This window comes from Nicotiana sylvestris, chromosome 4, assembly GCF_000393655.2.
Source record: "Nicotiana sylvestris chromosome 4, ASM39365v2, whole genome shotgun sequence".
NCBI classification, from domain to species: domain Eukaryota; kingdom Viridiplantae; phylum Streptophyta; class Magnoliopsida; order Solanales; family Solanaceae; genus Nicotiana; species Nicotiana sylvestris.
The window spans coordinates 141,544,280-141,550,294 of record NC_091060.1 but is presented as its reverse complement, the minus strand read 5'-3'; the positions used below and the strand labels follow the sequence as shown (position 1 = coordinate 141,550,294).

General features: G+C 35.1%; 1 long non-coding RNA gene across 1 annotated transcript; it reads right to left on the bottom strand.

Moving 5' to 3' along the window:
• Positions 1-597: 597 nt before the first annotated feature.
• On the bottom strand, positions 598-5,643 carry LOC104228618 (uncharacterized). Its single transcript, XR_711377.2, has 4 exons — positions 5,464-5,643; positions 4,650-4,752; positions 1,411-1,527; positions 598-1,335 (listed from the first exon to the last, which is right to left on the bottom strand). It is a non-coding gene; the product is annotated as an uncharacterized lncRNA (long non-coding RNA).
• Positions 5,644-6,015: the final 372 nt, after the last annotated feature.

Here is a 6,015-nt window from a genome sequence, read left to right as displayed (position 1 = left end):
GGGAAATATCTTCCCAGAGAAGCGGTGGAAAATTTCCCACGATTTTCCCAGAGAAACTTTAATAGGAAAAATAATGAAATTTCCCACCAACAATCAGTGGAAAATATTATTAGTAATTTTTATTAATTTTAATACATTAGCCAGGAAAGTGATGGAAAAAATGCACGGGGAGCTGAAAATAAAGTATGAACTTTCCCACTGATAACCGTGGGAAATATGCAAGGTCTGAAAAATAAAGTATGAACATTCCCACCGATATCCGTATGAAATGTGCTAATTCTGAAAATGAAATTATGAACTTTCCCACCGATATCAGTAAGATAAATGCAAATTATGAAAAAAAAGTATGAACTTTCCCACCGATATCAGCGGAAAATATGCAAGTTCTGCAACTAAAGTGGCGAACCTTCCCACGGAATCAGTGGCAATTCCGTGGGAAATCTGAAAATTATTTTTGTGCACAATGCTGTAAATATATTGCACCACCTGCCAAACAAAAAAATACAATCACCAACAACCTAAATACAATTAAACATTCACACACAAAAATCAGCATCTTCCGATCCATTTCGTAAAACAACCAACCAAAACTGAAAATACTAGAAACCAATGATGCAACTTAACATTCAAATAAGAATTCTTATTATTTCTTAGTTGAAGTTCCTATATTGGTTTTTTCTTTCTTTTATGAATGTTATAACTCCTAATTCTTTGGTAGCAGACCTCTTTGATAGTTCGACCAAAATCCCCCATCTAACTCAACTATTTCAGCATTCAATCTTATCCAATTGATACATAACATCCTATCCAAAATTATATTAATAAAAGAAACTACTCCTTAGTCTTGTTAGAGCGTGATGGAGAACGTAGCGCAGGAAATACACCAGATGCTAAGAGGTGGTTTAGCTGGGCCTTGAGGCTTTCAACGTCACCAGTGACACGTGTAAATGCAGCATCCTTTAGCCTCATTTCTTCCTCCCTCCGCCTCTCCTCTTCCTCCCTCCGCCTATCTTCTTCCTCCCTTCACTTTGCCTCCTCCTCCCGCGCAGCCCTTTCCTGTGCATACAACTCAGTGATCTCTGCTATTCTTCTATTCAATAGCTCAAACTTATCCTGATTAATCGAGGACCTTGAGGAAGAAGAGCCACCAGATCCAAAAGACCGACGACTAGAACTAAACTCTGATCCAAGGCCGTAAACTCTTTCCTTATGTACGCTACTAGCCGCCTTAATCCACAAGTCCATATAATTCTCCTGGGATGGTTGGATTGGCTTTCCTTGATTATCAATTGGTTGGATTTGAATGAACTCCTCCAAGGATTGTTTGAAAGTATTCTGCAAAAAAGTTACAACTATTATATGAATAAATTTAATTAATGAAAAGTATTAAAAAGTAATTTGAAATATTACATAGGTTGTCTCGGCTTGTGGCTCGATCCACGTTGTCTTTGTTCCATCCTTTAGCTTCTTCATATGTGTATGCTCAAATACCTCATCTTGAGTAGCTGGTTTTTTTAAAGACTTTTCCTGTTAAATAAAACATAAAAAAAGCAAAATTAAAGTGTTATGTCCATGAAACTTCAAAAAGATTAGTTAACCGTGTAATTAATTACAACAACAACAATAACAGTTTCAAGTGCTTGACAACCTGAGTGTTTCATGCTCTAGTCCAAATTAGATTTTCCAACTTCAAGAAAAACAGGAGTTAATGGCAAAGTTGAAACATGAACTGTGCCTTAATATTTCTTTCTAATGTTGGGACTGAAAATAGAGAACAGTCAGATAACATCAAGAGATAAAGCACTAAATAAATCATTAAAGACAAGACAGTAAATTTCAAAATCCAACTCAACTCCGCTACAACTTAACTCTTTTAGAACAGAAAATAGGAATCACTCCTTTAGAGTTAAAGACAGACTGCAAGTTATATCTCAAGACAACACGCACATAAGTCATCTGGTGGTTAAAGTCGATCAATCAACTAGTGCAGCAATTGAAAGGCATCAAATATCAACAAATTAAACAACAATTTGATTGATAGAGATTTCAACTAGACATGGAAACTACAAGATATAAATGTTGATTAAGACCATTGTCAATTATAGTAGCTTTGAGGGAGGAGCCACAGAATCTTCACTGTGGTAATCACTCAGTTTGAAAAGTGACTAATTATTTGTAGCATGAAAATGTAAATATGTGACCAAACGATCAAATCAAATAACTGGCAATTACCCAGTGAAATGCATCAGATGTGAACTATGCAACGGACCGTGTGATTGATGGAGATAAAGACACTTCAACTAGGAAGGCAACTGCTTGAAGAAGCCTAATGACTACACGCACTTACTAAGGTGGATCTGAAAGATGAACTGCCAAACCTTGATTGTTGTTTAAAGAACACGATCATGGTGTCAAGTCCTTGATGAAAATCTTTACATGGATGGCCGGAGGCTATGTGTCCATGAACATACAAATAAGATTAGTGCTATATCCATGGATGACCGGAGGCTACATGTCCATGAACATACAAAATTAAAGTGCTATATCCATGAAACTTCAAAAGATTAGTTAACCGTGTAATTAGTTATAACAACAACAGTTTCAAGTGCTTGACAACCTGAGTGTTTCATGCTCTAGGGAAATTGCATAAATTACATGAAATCGTACTAATGGGGAAGTGTGAAGTTAATGATAAGTCTTGGAGTTTCACCTATTCCTGATAGTAGCATAGCTACAAAAGGGTATCATTTACCAGGGCATCACAATCAAGTTACAGTAACCGCCTTAATTTCGCTTAATTATTAGTATATATTTCAAGAAGAACATTTTCATTTGGCCTTAAAGGGGCAAGCTAACTTTCTAGCAGGAGACCACCCAGACAACATTCCATACGCAGGAAAATCATTAATAGTCCACATCAAAGTAGCACGCAATCTAAAGTTTTGCTTAGTTGATATGTCGTATGTTTCAACACCTTCATGCCACAATAATTTCAGATCATCAATCAACGACTACAAATATACATTAATTAAACCTTTTGGATTACTTGGACCCGGAACTATGCAATTTAGGAACAAAATGGACTTGTCATACACATTTCAGGTGGAAGATTCTATGGCGTAACAAAGACAAGCCAACATGAATATGGTACAGCTGAGACAGAAAATGGAGTGAATCCATCTGCACACAAACCCAACCTAACGTTTCTTGGTTCATTAGCGAAGTCTGAAAACATCCTATCAAAATGCTTCCACGCTTCTCCATCCGAAGGATGACACAAAACACCAGGCGACCTTCTATTTTCATGGTGCCATCTCATATGAGGAGCAAAACTCATTGATGCATACATCCTCTATAATCTAGGTATAATTGGTAAGTAATGCATCTTCTTAACTACAACTTTCTTACCTTTGGCATTTGTGACTTTCTTAAAACGAGACAGTCCACAAAATTTGCTCGCTTCTAGAGCCGCATCATCTTTATAATATAACATACAACCATTTTTACAACAATCAATTTTTATTGAGGAAAGTCCTAACTTGGAAATCAATTTCTTTGCTTTATAGTAATCACTGGGTAAGTTAATGTTAGGATTAACTTCACGCATGAGCCCAATTATAGCATTCATGCCCTCTTGAGAAATATTCCAATTTGATTTTGATAGTTAGTAATCTAACTGCAACAGACAAGTCAGAGTGCATTGAGTCTTTATAGAGTGGACGACTAGCCGACTATATTGATTCATAGAAGCGCTTTGCCTCATCATTGGGAGGCTCAACAACATTTTGTTGGGATTGAACCCTCGGGTAAAAACCAAAAGCATCTGACACCATTTCATGTAATCGAGAATTCTCAACATTATTCTCCATTTGTGTACTCTCACCACTAACTAGATTTTGGAAATGAACATTACCAACACTATAATAGTTCTCTCCATGAACAGTCCACACATAATAATTTTCCCTAAACCCCTTGCTATAAAGATGAACTTTAACATTTTCCGGTTGCAACAACTTTGTACACTTGCATTTCACACAAGGACACCTAATTGTTCCTTCGTTACGAAATTCAGGAAGCGTTTTTGCATGAGCCATAAATCCTTTATCACCTTCAACAAATTTTTCCTTTAATCCACAACGATTAGGATGATTTCTGTCGTACATCCATCTACGATGTTCACGTTTCATCTAGTACACAAATACACACAAATAAATGAATAGACTTAGAACGATTTATTTGTATCAAGTTAGTTTACAATTAATCTTGAATAGTATACCTTAAAGAACTCACTTACTTTACAATTAATTATGAATAGTATACCTTAAAGAACTAACTTTTATTTGTCTTTTTATAAGTCAAGAAAAGACTATGGTTCTAGATCAAGTTACTATGAATGAAAAGTATTTTTTCATAGAAATGCTCCTATTAAGTTCTTGGAATCAGTTTAAAAAGTCAAACCAAGATTCTAACACATTCGCTATCATCCATAAATAAATTTAAACTTGGAGGATAGATATAATATTCACAATAAAGGATTTTTTTTTATCAAGATAAAAGCAATATAAATTTATGTAGTTGTTCTAGCAATTTAACAACTTAACTTACATTTAACAACTGAAACCAACTTAGAGATTAGCAAATAAAGTTACCTCAAGACTTATAACCTGATTTGAGAAGCTAAAAAAATGGCTTCACCGTAGACTCCAGGACTTTGATTTTCAGTAGATCAAACGCACACCATAGGTTCAGACCCTACCACAGACAACAACCTATTATTTAAGTGGAGAAGGATAAAGAGACAGTCTCATTATCAATCATCCAAGTCCGAAAATACAGTAAAAAACAAGAGAATCCTCTGCTGTAATTTCACGAAGTGAGGGCAAAACAAGCTCTACTTCTATTAGCATCAAGAAGTAATGCAAAATAAACTTCATCAGTGATACCATTACACCAACACATTCCTGTAATCTAACACGTTAACAATGCTCAATTACAAATTCTCATTAGAAAATACTAATGACTTATTTTGGTAGAATAAGGTAAAGTCACTGTCCATATCATTCTCATATTGAGACAATGGCATAATACTAGTTGGAAATTATCAGCAATAAGTAAAGAGAATCTCCTAAAACTGAAAAGTTTCAATCAAAGATCTGATTTCCTCGTTCCAGTGGAGGGAACTCAAAAAGATCATCGATAATCCATTCACCAACTCAAAACTAAAAACAGAAACTAAAGGGAAATTTTCAAAAACTTTAGTCCGTATCAAAAGAGCAACTGGAAAATAAAATCTAGCAACCAAAACATAAATTACATCAATTGGAAAAGATTACAAATATTTATTACTAGGCATGGAGGAACCCTAGATTTTTAGGCATTTAAGGTAAAACCAGAAAAGGAAAAAAGAAAGGGGGGAGGGAGGGAGGGAGCGAGCGAGCGAGAGGAGAGGGGGGGGGGTCTTACCGATTTTGCATGAGCTTAGTGAAAGCTCTGATTTCTGAAAATGGGGGAAAATCGGTCTGCCAAGAGAACAGAGAGAAAGAGAAGAATGAGATTGAAAAAGAGAAGGAAAAAAAAAGAATATACCTAATGTAATAGAAAATACTTTCCCACTGATTCACTGAAAAAATTTGTGGGATTGTCTTCTATAAATTCAATTTTTTTGGTGAAATAATTTAAGCTCGCGGGTTTTTGGACCAAATACAACAGTTCGAAATTTTGAGCTTCCCAATGCATCGGTGGGAAAATTAAAATTATTTTTTATTTTAGGTTCCCACCGTTTCATTGGATAGATTTTAATAAATTTATTTTTAATGACATTACCACTGATTCGATGGGAAACAAATTATGCGCTTTTTTGCGCTAACTAATTCCCACCTATAGTCTGTGAGAACATTTTTAAGAAAAAGGTAAAAGAAAACTTTTTTACTTCCCACTTAATTTTTTTATATTTCAGTGGGAACTGCCACTGATAATATATATGTGGGAAATTTCCCTAGAAAATTTGCAGTTTTC